The sequence below is a fragment of the Scleropages formosus genome, chromosome 15, assembly GCF_900964775.1.
Source record: "Scleropages formosus chromosome 15, fSclFor1.1, whole genome shotgun sequence".
NCBI lineage: Eukaryota > Metazoa > Chordata > Actinopteri > Osteoglossiformes > Osteoglossidae > Scleropages > Scleropages formosus.
Genome location: NC_041820.1, coordinates 24,381,976 through 24,407,655, shown reverse-complemented (window position 1 = coordinate 24,407,655; position 25,680 = coordinate 24,381,976).

Here is a 25,680-nt window from a genome sequence, read left to right as displayed (position 1 = left end):
TGATGGTAACAGTAGGGATTGTTTGTAGTGCTGCATTCACATCTTCTAGTAGACTTTCAGTAGGTACTTCACTTGGTCTTGGTAATCAGCCACAGGGGCTGTCCTTCTTAGCCATGATCTTATCTCTTAGGTCAGCTGCTCTTGCATTCAGCTTACAAGGGCTCATTGTTCTTGGGGCTTGGTACCCAATCTCAGAGTGTGCATGATGATATCTCCCCCCCCCGACCTGTCCTGGCTATTTATATATATATATATAAAAATTTATGTTACATTACGTGGTGGTGCAGTGGGTTGAACCAGGATCCTCCTCTCTGGTGGGTCTGGGGTTCAAGTCCTGCTTAGGGTGCCTTGCGGCAGACTGGCGTCCTGTCCTGGGTGTGTCCCCTCCCCCTCCGGCCTTATGCCCTGAGTTGCTGGGTAGGCTCCGGTTCCCCACGACCCCGTATGGGACAAGCGGTTCAGAAAATGTGTGTGTGTGTGTGTGTGTGTGTGTGTGTGTGTGTGTGTTAGTTACATTACAGGAATAGCTGTACAGGTTTATCCGGACATCATCTTAACGTTATAGAGTATGAACATTTCTACCTTACATGAACGTAAGAGATCATGGGCGAAGTGAGTCTGGAGAAGGTGACTACGTCCATCTTATCTCCAATTACATTATGGAGGCATTTGAAATGTTTAAATAAACAGAAATAGAAATAACTTCTTCTTTTCAGGGTGCAGTGGCGCAGTGGCGTAGTGGTTTTGACTGCATCCTGTCTCTGGTAGGTTTGGGTTTCGTGTCCTGCTTCGGGTGTCTTGTGATGGACCGGTGTCCTGTCCTGGGTGTGTCCCTTCCCCCTCCAGCCTTGTGCCATATGTTGCCGGCTTAGGTTCTTGTTTACCGTGACCCTGCTCTGGACAAGAGGTTTTGTGTGTGTGTGTGTGTGTTTCCTTTCAGTATTAAGTACAGCTGATAGTGTAGTGGTAAGAGTTGTTGATGGCAGATTTGATTCCCCCCCTGCAGCTGTAGTACCCTTGAACAAGTGACATATCCTAAATTGCCCACCTGCGTAATTAGTAAGTAATTGGAAGTCGCACTGGAGAAAAGCATCAAATAAATGTAAACAACATTATAACACATACATGTCAGCTGTGATCATGTGTATGTCTGTATAATATTAATCTACCACAAAAGGTGACACATTTAATAATTTCAAGGAAATATCACTGAAAATAATATGTAAGTCACCTTAAAAATATTCATCAAGATTTACAGTCATTCCATCTGAATTATAATTGTGTTTAATGTCTGAGCTGACAAAACACATTCTCCATGCTTTTATTGTTCGTTTCATTAGTGTAATCCCCTTGGTGCAGAGTTATTATAATCTTGCTCTGAGTCCAAAGCAACTCTGAGACTTGGGACTCTGTTTTATTAACTTGGCTGGTCTCCAGTGAAGCAGAGTACATTTACATGAGACTTTATTCTACATTTCACTCATTGTTCCTCTCTGGTCCACTGACCAGGCTGTGGCCTTTTCATACATTGCAGCAGCACTCATTCTACCATGGTTCTGGGGGTTGTATTGACATTCTTAGGAGACCAGTGTTTCTGATATTATTTTATGTTGCAGCAGCCAGTGAGACTAATACAGCAATCACTTGTTTGCTGAGCCGGTTGACTTGATACCAGCAGTATAAAATTGTGGTTTAAGGTTTTGGTTTAGATAGCTATCCCTAATGCATAATAAACTGAAAAATATGGAATATATGCTTCTCTCCCAGATTAATTCTTGATAACTGCTAGTAAATTGATTTCTCACAAAATGAACTCTTAATTACCATTTATTTTACTTATTTGAATTATACTTGATATTTGTGCTGCCTTACTTATCAGCACATCCTCTTCTAAATATGTTTGTTCATGTCTGTTCATGCCTGTATGAGCCTTGTCACAAGCATTTCAATGCCCAGTGTACCCAGTATAACTGTGCAAATGACAAATAAATGACTCTGACTCTATTTAACTTGGAAATATAACGTTTCTGAACCACAAAATGTTCACCCATTTTTTTCATTAAAAAAATTACCACCTTTGGACACAGAGAAAATCTAGTTCCAAGTCAAGACCAGAATACTGGAACTTCTCTGAACACCTTTAGCTTGAAGATTAAGACCCTGATTTTCAAAATTTCTCATATATAATACATTTCTGTTTTACATTTTAAGTCTCCGGTCCCACTTTCCCATGTACCCCATTTTTTGTAATTTATCTTAGTATTTTATCCTTGTTTTGGTTTATTCTCTTGTTCCTGTAGTTACAACCTCTTCCAGATGTTAGGCTCTGTAGTGAATAGGGTGTGAAGGAGCAACACATAAAAAAAAGATATTGAATAACTATATCATTCAGATACTGTACCATGAAACAAAACTGGGGACTTTTTGAGAAGGGATTATTGTGGTGCAGATTAGGGGACACATGGTGACTATACACAAGTTGGTTCCCCACAGGAGTGTCCCAAGTGAAAGAAACACGTACACATTCTGTAATGTGAAAATCCAAGACTATCTACCCTAACCCTATAAAAGAACAGTGGAAATGCCAAAAGAAGGTCTTCTGTTTCATGAATAACTGCTCTAATGTAAAATAACTACCAAATCCAAACAAACATTAACAGGACAGCACTTATTATATACACACACTACCCATAAAACGTGTAACCAATAGCCAGACGCAAGGATTGTCAACAAAACTTAACAATCGCCACTACGGAGAAAAGTGCCATTGTCCTTTTTGTGGGTGTGGATATTTATTTAAGTAGATGGCAGGGTCAGCAACCTGGGTTCCCATTTATCCAGGTGCATCCAACTTACACAACCATCCTTATTAGGAGAAGGAAAATAAAACCCAACACAGACAGTCTAGGCTGTGACACTGGTATGGAGGAACTTAAATTCTGAATTTGTGCAAAATGAACCTTCAGTATAAGGGCATGATATTCAACTCTGGAAATATCTTTCCTTAATTTAAGACACACACACATTTCCTGAACCGCTTGTCCCATAGAGGGTCGCAGGGAACCGGAGCCAACCCGGCAACACAGGGCACAAGGCCGGAGGGGGGAGGGGACACACCCAGGACGGGACACCAGTCCGTCGCAAGGCACCCTAAGCGGGACTTGAACCCCAGACCCACTGGAGAGCAGGACCTGGTCCAACCCACTGCGCCACCGCGCCCCCGTTTAATTTAAGACATAATGAGTCAATTAAGTTTTTAGTAGAAAAATACAGAAAAAAATGAACCAGCTGGATCTTTTAAAACCTGTACATAAATACTTCTTTGAAATGTGCATAAAAGTGTTGTGTTAAAATTTTTGTCCTGTAGAGGTTTATTAATTTTTATCTTTGAGATTTAAAGATAAATGCAATGTGACCAGGGGGCCCAAACTTTTGTATATAATTTTAATGTTCCTGGGCATTGAGGTTCCATGCATATTTTGAGTAATGTCTATATGAGTTTCGAAGTGGAAGTGCCCTTGTATCGGTTTATTTCCCAAAAAACTTGGGTAAAAAACACTTTACATTGCTGTTAAGGAGAAAATGCAACCCTCACTATCTTCTTCAGAATAATTCTACCTGCCTGTTACTTCTTTGGAAAAGGAAGATAGGATTTAAGATATCTCTGGCTTTCCAGTTAGGTGTTAGATATTTACAGTATTTTTGAAATGACTGGGTGGAGAAAATATTCCTGATGGGGAAATAGTTTAAATATTAATTATAGAGGATTTTTTTCTAACCAGAGGGCTTCTGTCAGTCCCCTGTCACTGAAAGGATGTGGTTTATAGTCATGATTTAGCAGGATTTATAAATATGCAAATATGTCTATGTGGAGGTTGACTGTCCCACCTCTGGCTATAGTCAGCCAGTAATGGAATTCTACATCGAGTATTGGTTTTGCTCTTTATTATTCATTGTCAGAAATTATTCCATGGAGTAAAATCTAACTTTTGCACTTTTATTACCATCAGTTTTTTTCTTAAGTTATCAAAGTGAAATGCTGCACTTTGAAATTTTTTCTTTCTTTCTTTCTTTCTTTCTGGGGGCGTGGTGATGCAGCGGGTTTGGCCAGACCCTGCTCTCCAGTGGATCTAGGGTTCAAGTCCTTATCCTGCTTGGGGTGCCTTGCGATGGACTGGCGTCCTGCCTGTGGTGTGTCCTCTCCCCCTCTAGCCTTGCGCCCTGTATTGTCGGGTTAGGGCCCTGCTCGGGACAAGCGGTTTCAGATAGTGTGTGTATTCTTTCTTTCTCATAATAGTAACTTGTTCTTGTGCAAGGATCCTCTGGACTTTTAAGCTGCCAGAGCTGCCCACTTTATCCCTACTGTGCTATCTGTTGGTGATTCAGCTGTAACCTGAGAGTGCTGAATCAGTTATTTAAGGACTGTTTTACTTGAAACTGTTCTTAGGATGAGAGTAGAGCTCTCTAATTTCACACAATACATATTAGAAGTAAAGCTGCGTAGTGCTCTTTGTGGGACAGGACCTTCCCCTTTGAAAATGAAAAGCAAGTTCCAAATAAAGATTTAATATAGAAGGCAACAACAGTTACATAATGTTAATCCCAAGGCAATATGGTTTAACAATCAAATAAAATGATTAATCTATCCTGCGTTTTATGCACCTACTCGATCAATGAACATCAGTGCATCAAGTGGAAAGTAACATACTAGGTTTACTTAAGAATCACATGTCTGCAGCTATGTCTCTTTCTCTCAACATAATGCACAAATTGTATTTTCGCTGAGATGTCCATCGCTTTTGAGAAAAACGTCTGCTAAATGAATAAATGTAAATGTAAAAGGTAACTGCATTTAGAGAAGTAGATAATCAAAGGTAGTGAACCACCTTCATGGATTCATGACTGCAAGAAGACATTTGCAGATATATTCTATGGAATCCCCACCTTTTTATGCATATAAGTCTAAGTCTTTATTTTTTGCTTGTAGCTGGTGGATTCAAAAAATGAAAGAATGAAAATTTTGTGCTTGTTCATGATAGCACTAATTGTGCTCTTACTGGAATTCTAAATTACTAAACAAAGTTACAGTAAGTAGAAAAATGTCTGGGACTGCATACATAGTGATGGTGTCTCACAGTGTCTGGGCTATGGGTTTGGGCATGGATTAGAATTTGAATATGACCCTGTTTTTGCATGGCTTTCTTCCAGCACTTCAAAGGCATGTGTAAGGAGAATTTGTGACTCTAATTTGCCCATATTGATTGAATAATTGCCCTTTGATGAAGTAGCATCCTACAGAGGGTGTACCCAGCCTGATACCCCACTCTTCTCGAAGAGGACAATCACGACCTAATGTTGGACACGTGATTGATGAAAATGGGAAAAAAAAGGAAAAAAAGAAGTTTGGTATAAAAACCAGCTGAGACGTATTGGAAGCAAAATAATTTATGCTGCTCTTAATCAGTATTCACTGAACATAGTAATTGTAAAAAGGCATTTTGCTTTCCTAGAGGAAATTATCAAATCCTGAAGATTAAAAAGCAGCTGTGCTTATCATTGCCTTTGGATGACAGCCTCTAAGTGATCTGAGAGGCACAAATATTCTCAAGGCAGCAGTTTGCCAGTGTTGCCTACATAATATTTCCTGTATTATCTGGAGAGCTACAGGGGTTTCTTGAGAACTCTCTGTCAGTTTCTTGAACTCTCTGTAACAGTATTGAATCCATTGGCACTGCAAACTGCTACTGGATGTAATTTAATTATAAAACATCTAAAACTGCCCAAATCAGTATCTGACCAGTAACCACTAAATGCAAACAAGAATAAGTAAAATAAATCCCGACACTGAAGGATACCAGACTTGTAACTTTCTGCAATAACTTTATAATTCACTGAGGACACTATGTATGCTGCTTTCATTTTCATATGATTTTTTCTATTTATTTTTACATTAATCTTTTTTTCAATTTTCCTACTTATTTCTAATTCTAATGTATTTATATTTTATGTGATCACAAAATAAGGACTACTGAGCATCATTACCGCAGAACTATTGTACACCATTATTGCCTGCATATTACTTAAAAATACAGTATATGCTATATTAATCAGCTGTATCAAATCCCCACCCTTTCTGATGCAGGAATTTGTCATTCCTCTGCTTCATGTATATAATTTTAGCATAATCTAGTGTTTCAAGAGGCAGAGATATTCATCTTTGAGAATATGAACTGCCAGCATCCAGCAAAATACCATCAGCAGAAATAAATAAAAATGTTAGGCCATATTTAATAAAAATGCCTGTGTTACCGGGTTGGCTCCGGTTCCCCGCGACCCCCCATGGGACAAGCGGTTCTGAAAATGTGTGTGTGTGTGTGTGTGTGTGTGTGTGTGTGTGTGTGTGTGTGTGTGTGTGTGTGTGTGTGTGTGTGTGTGTTAGGCCATGGGGGGCACGGTGGCGCAGTGGGTGGGACTGGATCCTGCTCTCCAGTGGGTCTGGGGTTTGAGTCCCACTTGGGGTGCCTTGCGACAGACTGGCGTCCTGTCCTGGGTGTGTCCCCTCCCCCTCTGGCCTTATGCCCTGTGTTGCCGGGTAGGCTCCGGTTCCCCGTGACCCTGTATGGGACAAGCTGTTCAGAAAATGTGTGTGTGTTAGGCCATATTAATTAAAGTATGAACCAAAGAAAATTATAAAAATACTGCAACACTGATGTCTGGCATATTCAGTGACTGCAATAACAGACCTTATCAATATATAAAGTGTGCTGTTTTGAGGTCCCAATTTCCTGCAGCAGCACATATGGTAACTTGAGTGTTCTGCAGAGGTCATGAAATTTTGCATTTAAAGTATGTGTCATAAACATGGTAACCAGATTAGATGTGCCCCTATGATGTGTTGAATCCAAGGTTCATTGTGGAGTATCTCACACTCACGGCTGTCCCAAGCAAGGCTGATTAACTTGCCTGGGAAACCCCATGGTTCCTGGCGGCACGGCCACCGTCCTCACAGGGTGAAACAGCGGTTTCATTTTTAGTGGTGCTCTGGAACAGTTTTCCCTGTGGAAGAGCTGCAGATTGGAAGTAATTAAAATACTTAAAAGAGTTTTGGAAATGCGGTGGAGATTTTTGTTGGTGATTGCACTGGAGGGCCATTTGGCATTTTTTTTGGTGGTGTTTTGTGGGATTTTTGGACAGTCACTGTGGGCAGTATGCCTGTGTGATGCTGAGAAGTGTTTTGTTGGATTTTTTTCTATTTTGGTTGTAATTTCTGAAGGATGTTTTGTGTGTAACTGGAGATGTAAAGTGCTAATTTTTTATGCGAGTGGTAAATGATGATTGCTATTATTTGGTGTATCTTTCTGTCTACTGCTGTTCCACTAAATGTTCCCTAATGGACAGCTTCTGTGTATCTTTCTTTTCCCCATTGGGGCCCAAACCTGCAGTCACATTTACTTCACAATGAAACATACTGAATTTTTCACAATTTAGGTTCAACTGTATATATTATGATCTTAAAATTTAAGACATGATTTTTACAAACCTTCAGTATGTCACATTAATAAGAAATCATAACTGTCATGACTATAATCTTCCCTGAATATAGAAGATTCCATGAAGCAGCAGGAACCAGAAGACAATGTTCTCCTTTACACACACACATTGACTGAAGCTGCTTGCCCCAAGCGGGGTCATGGCAAACCGGAGCCTAACCTGGCAACACAGGGCGCAAGGCTGGAGGGGGAGGAGACACACCCAGGACAGGGCGCCAGTCTGTTGCAAGACACCTTAAGTGGGACTTGACCCATCAGAGAGCAGGCACGAGCCAAACCCGCTGCGCCACTGCCACCCCCCCTTCTCCTTTACATTTATATGTTATTATTTTATTTATTTAGTAGACACTTTTCTCCAAAGCGACTTCCACGGATACTATGTACTGTTATCAGTCCACACGCCCTATTCACCAAGGTGACTTACACTGCTGGATACATTACTTACAATGGGTCACTGATCCATACATCAGTGAAACACACTCTCTCTGTGTCTCTCACACACTATGGGTGAACCTGAACAGCATGTCTTTGGACTGTGGGGGGAAACCAGAGGAAACCCACACAGACATGGGGAGAACATGCAAACTCCACACAGACTGAGCAGGGGTCAAACCCACGTCCTCTCGCACCAACTGGGAGCTGTGACATAGCAGCACTACTTGCTGTGTCACCCTGCTTTTAAAGAACTGGTCACAGTTGTGCGCAAAAATGTGCATAGGTCAGGTTTTGATCAAACTGCTGAATTTTGAAATTTCTGAAATGGCACTTTTACATTTCCATTACACTTTCAGCCCACTTTTTTCCCTAATACAAGAAGAGTATGGCTTTGAAAGGATGAATAATTCAAATACTCACCAAATCTGAGTGAATTAAAGGGAGCAAGGTACTTTATTCAATTCTGAACAAAGAGAGAATAAAAAGATCAGTACTTCCCAGGACTTTTATTCAGAAGGCAATAACAGATGTTTATTCTCTTTGTTGTCAAGAAATGATTAAAGCCCAGTAAATGTCAAAATATCAATACACTGCTTTCACTGAAAGATTTGAAATATTAGGTATTATAAAATTACAATTGAAATTGTGCTTGTTAACCAAACAGAAAAATGTGCTAAAACTAATACACATGAAATATGCCTGAACATAAATATTGTCTAAATGTATTAGACAAATGCTGTTTGTAGCTTTTAGTCTTTTTATAATGTATCGCATTGCACACTGGGCTTGGATGGGGTAAAGAAGGACATATGGACAGCATTTGTTATGAACATTTATTGAAGGAGAAGCACACAGCAAGAGATTTTGGTGGACACCAATAGAAATAATACTCTTGGTCCCTTTTCTTCAAGCTGCAACTTATATCAGCCTTTCTAGCCCTTTAGCCTTTTTCAAGCTTTCCTTAACCATCTTACACTAGGCACTCACCCCCTTACAATCCCTCTCAACCCCCACAGCGGCCGAACAACTATTTTGTATCTTTCATGAAATTCTCAACTATTTACAATCAGCATCTGTTCCTGCTCGAACATGACACCCCTCAGTAACACAGGTTGTTACAATTTTTGTGTAAAATAGCAATATAATGATAGTCTAAAGTATAAAGTGTACATAGTGCAGATGTTTTAAACCTACAGTTCCATGTAAAATGTACTAAAAAAATATAAAAAATATTAAAATATGAAAAAAAGTAATGTTTATCAAATTTTTACATTTAACACATAAGATGACACTAGAATTATGCACATCTCTGGATCTGTGGGATTGCAATTTCAGTGACTGCTTTGTAAAAGAAAAAAGGACAATGTTCTCCATTACAGAAAATTCTTGTTCTCAGGTCACACACTGCAGAGTTCATCTCAGTGCTTCCACACCTTATGTTAAATGAAGTTCCAAGTTTCTTACTTGACTGATCATTTTTGTAAGTTGAAAGGCAAATCATTGTCTTTGGTGCTCGGTGTCATCAGCAACCATCTGCCCTATCTGGGGAGGTGGGTAATAATTTTTCCCATCTACTTTATCTGGGGGAAAGATAGTAGAGGGTAATAAGAAACATAATCTGTTTGTTTAAGCAAATTCGCTGTTTTGGCAGAGACTTGAAGCCCCAAAGGCTCTGTGAATGTTGGCACCCTAGAGTAATGTGATCAAAAGATGGTGGAGACAATCCCACCCCGAACCCATGCTGCTGCCTGCCCCTTCTTGTATAGCTTGCTATTAATCCTCCTGCCTTTGGTGATACTTGTGCCCCCATTTAGAAGAACAGAGAATATGCTATTGGATACAGTAATTTGTTAAATGGTGGGCATTAACTTATAGCCATGCTGGATTTAGTATAATTTTACAAAGGCTGCATTAATCCCTTTTATTAAACCCTGCAGTGCTGAGTGGACACATAGGATTCACAAATTCTAACAATTTGCAATTTGGGCTTTGTTATCAGCAGGAAAAAAAGTCAGCCTAAAATAAAACACATTTTATGGCTAAGACTTCTGCTGCCTGTCACGTGGGACCAAGGACACGAGGAGGTCTTGACCCAAATGTGGGATCATTCGTCAGAAACTTTGGGGTCAGGCGAGTTGTCATTGTTGGGGACAGACAAAGAGTCAGCTGATCAGCAGTCAGAGTGCGAGTAAGGATCCATGGATGTAGTCAGGGGCTGAGGCAAATGGTCAGAAGGTGGGGACGAGAGACGAGGGGCCCCAGGACATCGCTCGCACGCACGCACGCACGCACGCACGCACGCACGCACGCACGCACGCACGCACGCACGCACGCACGCACGCACAGGACAGCTATCTCAGAGAGATCCCACAAGTGCAAAGGGCCTGAGGAGGGTCTTTTAAAGGTGAGTGCTCTGATTGCCCTCAGATGCTTGATTAGTATCAGGTGCTGTTGATTGTGGTATGGGCATGGACGTGACACTGTCTGGTTTGTGGTCTTCTGAAAAACAACGAAACACTACAGTTACTGACCGATGTGCATAATGAACTGCTTAGACATTTATCATTTAATTATGCAACTGTGGCTGGAGCTTGTCAGTCCGTTAAGGGTGATTAATGAACATTTATTAACAGCTTTAGAGTGAAAAAATGGCTAGGTGGTTATGGTGGGACCTAAATGTTAACTCTTGCACAGCACAAACACAAACATTCACTGATATATATACAGCTTCTTGCAATCATCATAGATAATGCTTTCACTTCAAATAAACCCAGTGTTGCTGTCCAATACTTTTTAATCAAAACTTAAACACCAAATTTTGATAGTGGGATGTATTGATTTAGTTATTTGGGCTTAGTAGCTTTTTGAAGGGTACAGCAGCTGGGTCATTCCTAGAATTTGAACTGTTAAACTTCATGCTGTAAGTCTGTGTCTTTAACCTCCTTGATCCTGGTGTCATTGAAACATAACACTATGTATGGAAGAGGTGAAATTAAGAGGCAACATTTTAAAGCTACAACAGTCAATAATGGAAGACCCGTCGTGTTGTCAATTTGCAGCATACGTCCTTCCATCTTGGGGCCTAAGCCCCTCAGTGCCTCTCTGTCCACAAATTCCACATAAGTTTTGAGTTGTCAAGCACCACTAAGTGTACACATTTACATTTGGAGTCACTGTAATTCTGATACACACAGTGGCTGTGCAGGGGGTCTTGACAATTAAACATGGATTCATTTTGTTGTTGCTCAAACCCATTGATAATATTATAACGACCCACATTACTGGGAGTTTCAGTGGAAAAATGGGTTTATTGTAAATAGTTGTTTATTGTGGTTAAAATGTGAATTCAGTGTTCAACCACTGTGGGGACTCATGGGGAATACAAAGGGGTGAGTGTTTTGGGCCATGAAAGAGGAAGGTAGGCCTGATGGGGTGCTAGGTAGGTTGGGAAGGCTTGCTTGAGATGCAGGTCTTCAAGGAACACGTGTCCTTAGACTGAGAGCGTTCTATATGTTTATATTTATTCCTTTAACAGATGCTTTTCTCCAAAGTATGGCACATCTCATAAAAAATAAAATTTGTGCTTTACATTAGGAGAAACAGAGACATAGCTGCAGACAAGTGATTCTTAAGTACAGTTACTTTGTTTCTTTCCACCATATACACTAATGTTCATCACACAAGCAGCTGCATAAAACTCAGAATATCGACAATTTCTGATCACCTTCCTACTAATTTTTTCTTTTTTTTTTTCTTTTTTGAGCTGTCTCTTGTCTCGCCCTTTAATAAAACAGCACCTGCACTTGAGTCCGGTCTCCTGTGACATCCTTTGGGACGATGACAGGTATCATAAGATCATGGACTGGAAACAGAACTAGTAACAGGAGGATGTGCGCTACCAATTTAAAATATATTAAAACAACTCAATTAAATCTACCACCTACATCAAGGAGTTCTAAAATGTTTTTTAATATTCAGTTGTTGAAGCAGCTCAGACTAATGATATGAAACTTTAGGGTGAATACCTTGCTCAAGGCTACAACTGGAGGTGGGATTTAAACCTGAAATCTTTGGGTCCAAAGGCAGCAACTCCAACCAGAGTTAGAACATTTACAGGATGTTTTTCTCCAAAGAAACTTAGAATCTTTAGAACCAAGTCAGACAGCTGTGTAATTTTAACTGGCACAATTCAGAGGAAATACCTTGCTCGGGGGTTCTATACCTGAAAGTGGAATTCAAATATGTGGCCTTTGGGCAGCAGGTCTAACCTCTGTGATAACACAGGGTAATGGATAAAAAATTCAGACTGCATATTTTCCCATATTTTCCTACATTCAGAGCTGCAGTGGAAGTCCCTGAAGCTCTTCATATCTGAAATTTCAACCTGTGATGATAAAGTAAGATTGTTTTTCAGAGCTGGAAAGCTCTGTGCTAACACATTGTACTGTAATTGATCCTGTTCTACTTTGGGTCACATATTTTAAGCCACTTGTTTTTCTGCATGGCAAATCTGCAAGAACTAATTCTTAAGAAGTTTTTTTACAAACTATATTATATCACTGGGGTTGGGGGGGGTGTGGTGGCACAACAGGCTTGGCTGGTGCTCGCTGTGGTGTTTCCGGGGTTCAAGTCCTGCTTGGGGTGCCCTGCGATGGACTGGCATCCCGTCCAGAGTGTGTCCCCCTCCCCCCTCAGCCCTGCACCCTGTGCTTCTGGGATAAGTTCTGGCTTACCGCGACCCCACTCAGGACAAGCAGTTGTTGACATTGATTGGTTTGTTATCATATAATTGAAAGGCAAACTATATTATTTTAAAGAGAAGTTGCTACTCCTATGACCTCACCCCAGACACGTCTTGCTGTAATCAGAGCAGCAGGATTTAAAAGAAGCCACACCCGCATTCCCCGGTTGAGGAATTTCTCTGAGACAATTGTCCCTTTGTCCCAGGTGCCGGGCAGCCATGCAGCCGACAGACCCTCTCTTTGTTCCAAGGGAGGCTCTGGTGGCCCTCCATCTGAGAGGATGTGCAGGAATATATGGGTGCATGTGAGGTATGTGCCCAGGCTAAAACCCTACCTGAAATCCGGATGGGTTACTGGAGCCACTCCTGGTGCCCTCCAGGCTATGGTCCCACGTGGCAGTGGATTTCCTGACCAACCTGCCCCCTTCAGAATGTAACACCATCGTCCTGGTGCTAATCGATTGCTTTTCCAAAGCATGCTGCCCGATCCCCTTGCCATGACTCCCTATGGCTCAAGAGACAGCGGAGACATTGTTCCACCAAATCTTTCACCTATATGGCCTGCCGGATGACATAGTGTCTGATAGGGGGCCCCAGTCCAACACCAGTGGTCACGTTTCCTGCCTTGGACAGAATATACACACAACTCACTGTCTCACTCGTCCACAGGGCTGTCCCTGTTTCAATGCATTCTAGGCTACCAACCTAGGCATGTCAGTGACATGCCTACCATCAACATGTGGTTCCAGAACAGAGAAGAGGTGTGGTGGATGGTGCAGGAACACTTCCACCAGAGCAGCCATCGGTACAAGCAACAAACGGACCAACATCGTCACACCCTCTTCTTCCAGTCTGGACAGAGGGCATGGTTGCCCACCAGGGACAATAAGCTGTGACTCCCTTCAGAGAAATTCAGCAGGAGATTCATAGATCCCCTCAAGGTCCTCCAGCAAATCAACCTAGTGACCTACAGGCTGCAGCTGCCCCCACACTTGCGCACTTGCCTCACGTTTCATGTCTCTCCTCGAGCCCTACCATACCTTCTTTTTCCATGCTTCTCATAGGGCTATGCCACTTTCTCGATTGCAGGTCAGTGGGGACCCAGTGTATATGCTTTGCCCCTGGATTCTAAGCGCCTGTGCAGTGGATTGCACTACCTGGTGGACTGGGAGGGGTACTGGTCTGAGGAACGGTGCTGGGTCAATGCTCCCTGATTGCTGACTTTCACAGAGCCCATGCGGACCAGCTGGGGGCTCATCCCTGGGGGTATTCCCCTCTGGGGGTCATGGGGAAGTTAGGTGCCACCCATAGGGTGGGGAGTACTGTCACGCCTACAACCTCACCCCGGACACCGACACCTAACCATAATCAGAACATTAGGGTATAAAAGAAGCCTGCACTAGCACTCCCCAGTTGCAGGAATCTCTGAGACAACCGTCCCTCCTGCGCTCACGACTTGTCTACCTCGTCTTACCTGCCCTTCTCCATGCATCTCCTTCCTTGTTCCCTCACTCATCTCCTTGTCCCTGTTTCCAGTTTTCCACGGTATCGCCCTTCGCTTCTGTTCATTGACCACGTCTTCAGATTGTCCACCTGAACAATGTTTGCACCTGAGATTGAAGCATGCCCGTCCCTGAGTGATAGTATTCTATTTAAAGTATTGCTTTTCCCGTTGTACCTTTGCAATAAACAATCCCCCAGTTGGGTCCACACCCAGGTCTCCAGTAGGCTTTGTGCGAAATAAGTACAGTATTGTCCACGTTGGTGTGTTACGTGCAAAACCATTAAAATAAAAATAATAAAAGGCACACACTCAATTCAGTTTCAGTGTCAGTTCAGTGAAATTGAAAATATTACTAGTTCTTTGGGCTTCCAAAATCACTCTCCTGGCTGAGGTTGTTGAAACAGGCCCAAAGACTGAACTTCTATTGCACATTCTTGAAATGCATTTTGAGGAGACCATTGCTTTACAAAGAGAGGCACTGCCGCAGAGCATATCAGATGGTCCAGATGAACTCCTCAGAAAAAGATCACAGGCAAACCTCTATGTTGGTTGCTTTTAACCATTAATATTCTACACTGCAATATCAAGAAGCCTCTTCGTGGAGTTTTATTTAATGGCTATATTTCCAATGTATATGAACATCTTTTGGCAGAACAGTTGTGCTGCTTTTCAATATTATTACATATGGTATATAGCTCAGATGCATACTGATATGGCATCATTCTAAAAGCCAATAAGGAAATTTCTCACAGAAAGGTGATTAGTGAGTAAATGCTAAAAGCAATGACAAAAGTGAGGTTTCAGAATGGGAATATTTCCACTCAAAAAAAAAAAAAATTCAAAACACAAAAGCCAGCATGTCTTTATGTTTTGTGGGCACAATATTTTAGTCCAATGACAAATCACCAACAGCATTAGACACTGTACCAGTATGATGCCATATTACTGTGGCTCCAGGAGTTATTGAAAGGGTAAGTGTCTATATTGCTTCCACCATTGCTGAGATGGGGACTCTGTACTCTGTGTTCTATAGCGGTGTGTGCATTTCTTGAATAGATCAGCATTCCCAGTCCAGCCTTAAAAAATACTAAATTTCTCTACGTATACACTCTATTGGAAAACATGAACATTTCTGCAACAGTCTGACTTCGATAAATTACATAAAAGAATTTTAGAATAACAACAATCTAACTTTGCAACAACAAATAAAACATAACCTCATAAATATGATCTGTGGCACTAGTCTTGCAAGCTGAGCCATGAGCCAAAACATCAGAAAAACCTTACAGCTTCTCTTATAATCACCCTATAAAGGACTATATTGTTTACATTTTTAGACAGGGATGCTGGTCCTGCTACTTCTTCAGTATCTCAGCTTAGCTCTTAAAGTGTGATGCTTGCATCATTAATCCAGGGCATAAAGCCACAATGTTCCTTTTATTAATACTTACAGAAAAGTCCAAGTCAAGACTTCTTCATGTGCCTTTGATATATTTCTCCTTGTAAAGTACCAAAGGTGGATTTCCATTAATTCTCATTCTCATTTTGCCTGATTTTTTTTTTCTCCTCTCGTTTTTCCTTGTTGAAAAACTGTAAGAGTCCATTGAATTGGTTGACTGAGATACTGAGGTATACAAAACTCTCCTTCAATGAATGAATTCACTCTTAAGGCTCTGTAATTGAAACAATATCAGTACACTCACAACCAATGTCTACTTTTCAATTCAGATAAATATTCTATTCTATTTTTCACCTTTTCTAGGTATCGGACTGTAAGAGACGAGGCAGGAAACAGGAGATGCAGTCGTCTGTTGCTGTGGGCTTTTATTTGCCTTAGACAGCAGAGAAGGAAGGAGACGGGAAAGGGGGAGCAGGGAACAGGTAGGGAGAGATTTCGTGCTGGTCGGGGGGGCTGGGAGAGTCGGATCGGTCGGGACGCGGGCATCGTCTCAGGGTTCGGGTCTGCAGTCGCCTCTGTCTGGTTCTCCTCCTTGGTCTCTTCCTCTTACTGCTGGGCACCGGGGAAAAAATAGGGGATGAAATCAGCCTCAGGTGTGGCTGCTTTGCCCCCGTCTCCGCCCCCTCCCCGGGCGGCCTTGGCGTGCTACACCGACATACTAAAGGGCCTGCCATTTATATTTCTGTTCAGACAAACTGACTAGTTGCTGATTCTGACATGTAAGTAAAAATATATTATGATATTTATACATATATTTAATAATTATTTACAGAGCTTGCTTAGTGCAGTGCATAAGAAAACTAAAAAATAATTGAGTCATGAATTCATGATTATACAAACATTTTACAGTTTATTCATTTTTCAATATTATTCAGTATTATTTTTCTGATATTTCTCTTTTTAAAATTTCGGTCTGTTGTGCAGCATAACCAACCTGTGCCTCTGCCTCCAACCATTAACAGGCAGTAAAATGCACCCAGACAAATTAGAAGTGTGAGACTACCATGATTCAGTTTTTTTCCAGAGTGATTACAGCCCATGTTTGGGAGTGTCTGTGATGAATAACAAGATAAGCAATACTGGAAATGATTAAGGGATGAGCTGAAATTAGCATTAATAGGAGCTTATGGAGAGATAGTAGTACCGGATCACAGAGTTGTGGAGCCTACAGTTTAAAGTTCACATTGCAAAGGAGGGGTGAAGCCGTAGGTTTCCTGTCCCTAAGTATAAAATCAATTAGAAATAGTGTATATCATGGGCTGGTCCTGATGTAACTTTGGTATGGGAAATTGCACAAGTAATACCTAAAAATATCCACAAACTGGACAACTTGTCTAAAATGTACTCTATATTGAATTATGTATCCAAGTACAATGATAATGTTTAAAATACATTTCAATGGATTGATGAAGATATTACCCTTGTTTAAAACTGTGAACTTGTCACACCCATGACCTCGCTCCAAATGCATGCACCTGCCTAAAATCAGAGCAGCAGGGTCTAAAGAATCCCCACCTGCAGACCCTTGTTGTAGAATCTCATCAGAGACACCCATATCTCCTGTGCTCATGAGTGAACCATCGACTTTCTACCTGTCCTTCCCAGTTCCTTGTCCTCCTCCATCCCTCATTCCTGACGTCCACGGCTTTTGACTCTGACTCAGGTATCACCTTCTCAACCATGACTCCAGATTCGTCCCGAGATCAACATTTGTGCTTTGGCCAACATGCTTGTCCTCAGCTATGACTCTTGCCTGCTCCCATGTGTATCAGCAATAATCATTGTACATTACATTTTGTGTTGGAGGTCCGTCGCTGCAACTCCTGGAGTTTCGAGTAAGTTGACTGTTGCTACCGCTTTTTCCCAACCTGCATTCTTGTTGCGTAGCTGTGCAGACAGACACACAATCGGTTGTGTGTTTTGTGTAGTTGTCGGTGGTATTTATATTAATTTGTTTGTTAAATTGTATTTTGTGGTTTGTTAGGGTGCACGTTCACCTAAACAATTCCGTGTCCTGTAGCGTAGAGTGGGCATGACTCTGTCAATCGATTAATCACGTCTGTTTCTTTGTTTGTTTTGGTAGCCATAATTAGAGTAGTTTCGATTTCGATCAGGAATCTCAGCTGACAGGAATTAGCCTGCTTTAAATAGTGGCTGGTTTATCCAAAAACCTCCATGAAAAAAGGAAACAAGAGAATGTTTACCCTGCCCGGAATAGGGTCACCGGGACCTACCCTGGAGCCAGGCCTGGGGGTGGTGTTCCTAGGTGAGCGCCTGGTGGCCGGGCAGCCCACGTAGCCCGGCCGGGCTCAGCCCGAAAAGGCATCGTGGGGGGGCCATGTGGGCCCACCACTTGCAAGGTCCAGCATGGGGGTCCGGTGCTATGTATACCTGGCGGCGGGAGGGGGCAGGGTGGGGCATGGCATCACGGCCCCTCGTGACGAAAACTGGCTCTTGGTACATGGAATGTCACCTCACTTGGGGGGAAGGAGCCAGAACTGGTGCGGGAGTTGAGAAATACCAAGTAGATATAGTTGGGCTCACCTTCACTTACAGTGTTGGCTCTGGAACCAAACTCCCTGATAAGGGGTGGTCCCTCTCCTACTCAGGAGTTGCACGAGGTGAGAGGCGCCGGGCGGGTGTGGGGATACTCACAAGCCCCCGACTGGCTGCCATACAGTTGGAGTTTGCCCCGGTGGACGAGAGGGTGGCCTCAATGTGACTTAGGGTCGCAGAGAGGAAAACTTTGACTGTTGTGTGTGCTTATGCACCAAACAGCAGTTCAGAGTATTCGGCCTTCTTGGAGAAGGTGGGAGGGGTTCTGGACAGGGCCCCACCTATAGACTCCATAGTCCTGCTGGGGGACTTCAACGCTCACGTTGGCAATGACTGGGAAATCTGGCGGGGAGGGTGATTGGCAAGAACGGCCTGCCAGATCTGAACCTGAATGGTGAAATGTTATTGGATTTCTGTGCTAGTCATGGTTTGTCCATAACAAACACCATGTTCGAACTCAAGGATGCTCATAAGTGTACTTGGTGCCAGAACTCTTTGGGCCAAAGGTCAATGATCGACTTTGTAGTCGTTTCTTCTGACTTGAGGCCACATGTTCTGGACACTCGGGTAAAGAGAGGTGCTGAGCTGTCAACTGATCACCATCTGGTGGTGAGTTGGATCAGATGGCGGGGAAAACTGATGGACAGACCCAGTAGGCCCAGACAGTTAATGAGGGTGTGCTGGGAATGACTGTTGGAGGACCTTGTCCGGAATGATTTTAACTCACACCTCCGGGAGAGCCTCTCCTATGTCCCGGAGGAGGTAGGGGATGTGGAGTCTGAATGGACCCTGTTCAAAACCTCCATTGTGGAAGCAGCCAGGCACAGCTGTGGCCAAAAGCTTGTTGGTGCCAGCCAGGGCGGCAACCCGAGAACCCACTGGTGGATACCGGTGGTGAGGGAAGCCATCAAGCTGAAGAAAGAGACCTTTAGGGCCTGGTTGGCTCTGAGGACTCCTGACTCAGCAGACAGGTACCGGCAGGCGAAAAAGACAGCAGCAGCTGCGGTTGCAGAAGCAAAATCCTGGGCTTGGGAGGAGTTTGGCGAGGCCATGGAAAACAACAATCGGTCGGCTTCAAAGAGGTTCTGGAAAACCATCCGGCAGTTCAGAAGGGGTCGGAGGAGTTTCACTCAGGCTGTGTTTAGCAGGAGTGGAGAAACTCTGACCTCTGATGAGGACATTGCCGGGAGGTGGAAGGAGCACTTTGAAGAACTCTTAAACCCGAGTGATATGCCTCCCTTACAGGAGTCCGGGCCAGAGGCTTTCAGGCTGTCAGAGTGCATTTCCCTGGTGGAAGTCACTGAGGTAGTTGGTAAACTCCACAGTGGCAGAGCACCCGGGGTAGATGAGATCCGCTTGGAAATGCTTAAGGCCCTGGATGTTGCAGGACTGTCATGGTTGACATGCCTCTGCAATGTTGCATGGACCTCGGGGACAGTGCCCTTGGATTGGCAAACTGGGGTGGTGGTCCCTATCCTTAAGAAAGGGGACCAGAGAGTGTGTGCTAACTATCGGGGCATCACACTTCTCAGCCTCCCTGGGAAAGTCTATGCCGGGATGCTGGAGAGGCGGCTCCAGCCAATAGTTGAACCTCGGATTGAAGAGGAGCAATGCTGATTCCGCCCTGGCCGTGGAACAGCGGACCAGCTTTTTATCCTTTCACGGATCATTGAAGGGGCATGGGAATTTGCTAATCCAGTCTACATGTGTTTTGTGGACTTGGAGAAGGCCTATGACCGTGTTCGCCAGGAAATTCTGCGGGAGGTGCTTCGGGAGTATGGGGTACTGGGGCCACTACTGCAGGCCGTTTGGTCCTTGTACATACGGAGCGAAAGCTGTGTCCGCATACTCAGCATTAAGTCAGGCCTGTTCATTTTGGGTGTTGGACTCCGCCAAGGTTGTGCCTTTTCTCCACTCCTGTTTATGGTTTTCATGGACAGGATATGAAGGCGCAGTCGAGGTCAGGAGGGCATTCTGTGTGGGAGTCGGAAGGTGACGTCTCTGCTTTTTGCAGATGATGTTGTCCTTTTGGCACCATCACATGGCTGCCGCCAGCATGCACTGGAACGGTTTGCAGCCGAGTGTGAAGCGGTGGGGATGAAGATCAGGACCTCAAAGTCTGAGTCCATGGTTCTGTCACGGAAAAGGATGGTATGCTCCCTCCAGGTAAGGGGAGACTTGTTGCCCCAGGTGGAGGAGTTCAAGTATCTTGGGGTCTTGTTCCCGAGTGAGGGAAGAAGGGAGCATGAGATCGGCTACAGACTGGGAGCAGCAGCAGCAGTAATGCGGTCGCTGTACTGGACTGTAGTGGTGAAGGGGGAGCTGAGCCATAAGGCAAAGCTCTCCATTTACCAGTCAATCTACGTCCCTACCCTCACCTATGGTCATCAACTCTAGGTGATGACCGAAAGAATAAGATTGAGGATACGAGCGAGTTTTCTCCGCAGGGTGCTGGGACTCACACTCCGTGACAGGGTGAGGAGTTTGGACATCCGGGAGGAGCTCAGAGTAGAGCCGCTACTCCTTCACATTGAGAGGAGCCAGTTGAGGTGGTTCAGGCATCTGATAAGGATGCCCCCTGGACGCCTCCCTTTGGAGGTATACCAGGCATGGCCAACTGGGATGAGGCCCCGAGGTCGGCCCAGGACCCGCTAGAGGGATTATATCTCACAGTTGGCCTGGGAATGGTTGGGGATCCCCCAGGGTGAGCTGGAGGAAGTTGCGGGGGGCGGGGGCGGCTGGGCCTCTCTGTTCTCCCTGCTGCCACCGCAACCCTTTTAGGACAAGTGAGAGAGAAGGTGTATGGATGGATGGATGGATGGATGGATGGTGGCTGTATGGCTGGTGACCCGGTGACCCAGTGACCCGGTGACCCATAGCGGCAGCTGTTGTGGCAACCTTTTGGTGCAAAGGCTCAGGGTGCAAAGACAAGAGAGTCTATCTGTGGGAGTCCATTGAGGAAGGCACCAGCAGTGCATTCTGTGAGGGATGTTACGTCAATCATGTTGACTATCAAAGTTGTCCTTAGCAACTAAGCCGCACAACGTCACCAACACAGGACACCTGGATGCTCTCAGTGCTACAGCAACCTGGTTTATCCTCAAACCCTCCATCCTGCTTTAATTTCTCCATGGGACTCTGGAATTGCCAGTCTGCGGTGAGAAAGACTGACTGCATGCCATCCTACGCCTCCCGTCTCTCACTGGACCTCCTGGCCCTAACTGAAACCTGGAGAACTGAAACCTCTCTCCAGTAACTACTCCTTCTCTCACACCCCTCATCACCCTGGCAGATGTGGAGGCACAGGCCTCTTCATCTCTCCCCAATAGCAATATTCCGTTCTCCCTCTCCACCTGCATGATCTGTCCTCCGTTGAATGGCATTCTGTCTCTATCACTGCCCCAATTACTGTTCTTGTGGTTCTTCTTTATCGCTCACCTAGCCCTTTCGGCTGCTTCTTGGATGACCTTGACATCTTGTTGAGCCCTCTCCCCCAGGGGACAACGCCCCCTTGATTCTCTTGGGTGACTTCAACCTGCATGTCGATGACATTCATGTAAGTGGCCTTCTGATGCTCCTACAGTCCTTCAGTCTCTCCTGTCCCAATCCCTGCAACTCACAAATCAGACAATTGCCTTGACCTTGTGTTTTCCCGTAACTGTGGCTGTCCTGTCCTCTCTGTCACTCTGCTGCATGTCTCTGATCACTCCTTCATTTCCTTTCAACCCTTCCTTACCACTAATTCCTTGCCTTTTTCTGCACCCATTGTCACCTTCCGCTGCAACTTAAAATCTATCTCACCTTCCTGTTTTGCCTTTGTCACATCGTCTGCTCTTCTTTCTGCTGCACAATTCTCAGCTCTATCAACAGGCAATGCTGCTAACAGATCCCACCTGCAAAGAAAAAATCACACAGAGTCTTTGCCACCTTCTCATCCCTTCTGTGTCCTCTCCCACCTCCTCCTCCTTCTTCTCTCATTGCTGATGACTTTGCTTTGTTTTTCAGAGAAAAAGTCAATGCAATCACAAACAAGTTCTCAGCATCAGCTTGCCTTGTTCGTGCTGGACCTCCCTGCGAAGCTATACCCTCCAAATTTAAGCTGCTGTCCGAATCGGAAATCTCCAAGCTCCTGATATCACACAGAGCCACCACCCGCTTGCTTGATCCAATCCCATCGTCACTTCTACAGAACATCTCCCTGCAACTCTCTACCTTCATCTCTAAGATCATCAACTCCTTGCTCTCCTCTGACTGTTTCCCAGCTGCCTTCAAAACTGCTCTCATTTCATCTCTGTTAAACAAACCCTTCCTGGTCCCGCGCACGAAAGGTGAAGTTCGGAGGTTCTCGGTTCTGGCTCCGCAGTGGTGGAATGACACTGTCACTCAGAACTGTGGAAACTCTGCCTATATTCAAGAAGGGTATGAAAACTCATCTTTTCCAGATCCACTTCGCCCAAGATCTCTCCAACTCATTTATGGTGTAATTGTTCACAGACTGTAACTTCATAACATCCCCTGATATAACCTTTATTCAGCCACTACACTGGCATTGTACTTGCTTATTTGTGTATCTTAGAATATTTAAAAAAAAATAAAAATTTGGTGGGAGGGTATCAGGATTTATCTGTCCTGTGTTTCATGCACCTACTCGAACGATGAACCTCAGCGGACCAAGTGGTAGGTAACTAATTAGTTTTCCTTGAGACTTCTATGTTTGCAGCTATGTCTCTTTCTCTTAATGTAATGCATAAATCATACTTTTGCTGAGATCTATGTCGCTTTGGACAAAAGCATCTGCTAAATGAATAAATGTAAATGAATAAATGTAAATCTAAATGTAAAGATCCTGCAACTGGGTCCACACACATATCTCAGTCTCCTGCCCACTTCATTGACTTAAGGTTCCACCTATTCAATGGACTCAGTGGAGATTGAGCATCTTTGGGCTGTGATGTCCTCCCAGGGGGTGCTGCTTGGCTCCCATGATCTTACCCTCCTTCAAATTTTGGAGACCCTTCAGGGACTCCTGTGGCGATCCAGGGAGAGGAAACCACCAAATCGGACGAAGTAGTCTCCACACCCAAGCCACATCTTACGTCATCCACTTCTGCCCCTATCCTCTGACGGAACCTCGGCTGGCCACACCCGAGAGGTATGACAGGCTCCCCCGAAAAATGCCAGGTGTTCATCCTCCAATGTGAACTAGTTTTCTCAAGCCTGCCACGTGTTCATCACACGGATGAAAGCAGGATAACCTAGTTGATTTTCTCACTAATCAGGCCAGTGGCCACGGCCGTTTGGAGGAATTATGCACCTACCACCTACAAGCGCTTCAAGAAACAGCTCAAGGCAGTATTCGACCACACTCTCATGGGCCCCACCACCAGTGACTGCCTATTCCTTGAAATTCTAGATGTTGGCGGCTGAGAGCAACTGGAACCCCGCGGCTCTCCTGGTCAGCTTCCGAAATGGCCTGGGCCCTCGAATTGCCTACTAAGGGGAGAATTGGACCTTTAACTAGTTTGTGGAAAACACCATCATGATAGACAGCCTGACCCCGGAACGTATGTAGCATCCCTGGCTGGCCCCATCCGTGTCCAGTGCTCACCCTGAATCTGCAGAACCCATGCAGATCATGCATGGGTGTTTGATCTCCAAAGAAAGGCAAAGCTAGCTCCAAGGAGGGTTTTGCTTGTACTGCAATAACCCCAGACATTTTCCATGCCCGCCCTGTCTGACCACCTCCAAGAGACCACCGCCAGGAACCAAAAGTGAGTGACCTTCGTTGGCCGGACACCCAGTTGTCAGTACTCATTATGTTGTCCTGGGGGCGGGGGGATCAGGTGGCTGCGTTTGTGTTAATGGATGGGGTGGCCAACTGTTTTATGGATCTAGCTTTTGCCATGGCATAGGACATTCCAATGCGAGGATGTGACGTCACGTTAAAGGTCTGTGTGCTTGACGGGTAACCACTGGGTTCTTGGGTGGTGGAGTCCAGAGCCGAGCCTCTGAAGTTGCAAGTCGGGGTGTGCCCCATGGAGGACCTCATGTTTTTTTCTTAAGTCCCCCGATATTCCCTTCATCTTGGTAACCCACCTGGCTTGCCCAGCATGACCTCATGTTCTCATGGAGCACCGGGGAACTCACTGCGTGGGACCCTCAATGAGTGGAGGCCTGTTTGTCACTTCCATGTTGGGCCACCTCCATAGAGAACCCCGGAGTAGCCCAGCCCTTGGTGATACCAAGGGAGTACCAGGACTTCATGGAGGTCTTCGGTAAAAGCAGGGCCTCTGCCCTGCCCCCACAAGGGCTGTTGGATTACGCAATAGATCTCCTGCCACACTCCTCTCTGCCTCGGGGCAGAGCGTACCCCTTGTCTCTGCCCGAGCAGAAGGCCATGAAGGAATATGTGGCGGAGGTGTTGGCCTCCAGGATAATATGGCCCTTGACCTCATCGGCCACAGTGGGGTTTCAGCTTGGTGGCTGAACATGGGACTCCACTGAAACTCCATCCTTGCATACTTTTCACACAAACTGCAACCCGCCGAATGTAATTATGACATTGGCAATTGGGAAACGTTGGCCTTGGAAGAGTGGCAGTATTTGCTAGAGTGGGCTGCCCAACCGTTCCTCGTTCTCACTGACCATTGGAATCTGGAGTACCAAAAAGATCCAGTTCCTGCCTCTTGCCCGAGACATGTGTTGTTGCTCCTGTTCAATGGCAGTTCTTACAGGGCCTCAGGTCAGCCCAGGAGGAAGAGCCTGGCCCAGCGGACAAACCGGCTGGAAGGAAGTACATCCCAGCGAGGCTGCGGTCTCCACTACTCCAGTGGGAACACAACTCCCCAGTCACCAGGCACCCCGGCCACTGATGGACTTTCTCACTACGGCAAGGGAGGTTCAAGTGTATGTGGAGGCCTGTGAGGTCTGTGCGCAGGCTAAGACCCCAAGTTAGAGACCTGCAGGATTGTTAGAACCACTACTGGTACCTTCCAAGCCCTGGTCCCATGTGGCAGTCGATTTCTTGGTAGACCTGCCACCTTCTGAAGGTAACGCCGTCATCCTGGTAATCATCAACCTCTTTTTCAAGGCATGTTGCCTGATTCCCCTGCCTCAACCCCCTCCTGCTCTTGAAACAGCAGAAACACTATTCCATCATGTCTCTTGCCGTTATAGCCTACCATAGGATATCAAGCAGCTCAGTGCCCCTCAGTCATTAAGAGATCATTCACCTCCATGACAGCGTGAGGACTCATGCTAGGGTTGCTTGTAAAGGACAGTAATCATTGCTCATGATGGACCAAAGTTTATTGATATTAACACTGCTACTTAAATCATTGCATTGGCTTCCAGTTAAGAAGCCACACAAGTAAAGAATGTTGCTATTGATGCACTGGAAGTTTTTGACAAAGAAGAAGAGATTGAGGCTTTGGCC